The sequence below is a fragment of the Tupaia chinensis genome, unplaced genomic scaffold (assembly GCF_000334495.1).
Source record: "Tupaia chinensis unplaced genomic scaffold, TupChi_1.0 Scaffold144346_1, whole genome shotgun sequence".
Classification (NCBI taxonomy): domain Eukaryota; kingdom Metazoa; phylum Chordata; class Mammalia; order Scandentia; family Tupaiidae; genus Tupaia; species Tupaia belangeri.
In genome coordinates this window covers 4118054-4119305 of record NW_006204205.1, presented here as the reverse complement: position 1 = coordinate 4119305, position 1252 = coordinate 4118054, and positions in this window count along the sequence as shown.

Sequence of the window (1252 nt, the reverse complement as noted above, 5' to 3'; positions counted from 1 at the left end):
ATGGTAGTCACAGCGGAACACAGTCTGGTATGTCCCCAACATGTTAAACACAGACTGGCCATACATACAGCAACCACACTTGAAGGGATCCAGAAGAATGGAAAACATGGGATCGGTGGGCTACTCAAGGGGCACCTATGTTCATGGGGCGTGGTTCGCAACAGACAAATGATGGGAGCCACCCCGTCCACTGACTGATGAAATGATAAACATCTGTATCTCTCTTCAGCCTTAACAAGGAATACGATGCTGACACACATGAACCTTGAAGCCATGCTAAGAGAAATAAGGGAACCACAAAAGGACAGATACTGTATGATTCACACAGAAGGATAAAGAGGAGACTCAGCAGAAGCACCCAGGGACTCAATCAGGATGCAGGTCTGACACCTGTGAAAGGGGGGGCGGGAAGAAAAGAGGCTCTGCTCTAACAAAACCTGGTCCAGAGGCCTCATTATAGAGGGTTATTGCCAGGCTCGGTTTGAGGCACCCTCCACAAAGACTGCGGTGCCTCCTCCGAGCTTCTAAATCAAGATAACACACTGCAGACCTGAAAACGGTCCTCCAATGATCTAACTGACCCTAAGAGAAGGTCTATTAAGCATCCAGATAAACTGACGTGGTCGCAGCCACAGCAACCCACCTGCAGACAGACAGAAAACAAAGGACTTTCTTCCTTATTTCATTTCATTCCCAAAGTCCCAAGATGGGTGTAAGTATTATCCTCAGGGAAAGAAACTAAAGCTAACTAGTTAAACATTTTATCCCGAATCACAGTCAATAAGAGACAGAGCCGGGGCTTGAACCCTCGGATCTCTACATCCTCGGTTATTGACTGTCATCACTTTGACCAGCGAGTCCAAACCTTAGGTTTGCTGTTGCAGTTTTTCTTATCGGATGAAGGGTCTCCCATTCCCCCGAGGTCGCAGTCTTTCGATTTTTCCGCTGGTCCAGAATGAGGCACCTCGTGGTCAGGGTCCCTGCACCGGGGGCCGAGATAGAGGCTTGTCGGATCTCTACATCCTCGGTTATTGACTGTCATCACTTTGACCAGCGAGTCCAAACCTTAGGTTTGCTGTTGCAGTTTTTCTTATCGGATGAAGGGTCTCCCATTCCCCCGAGGTCGCAGTCTTTCGATTTTTCCGCTGGTCCAGAATGAGGCACCTCGTGGTCAGGGTCCCTGCACCGGGGGCCGAGATAGAGGCTTGTCCCTGCGGCCCCGGCCAGCGCCCGCCCCCTCAGGCCCGAGCCC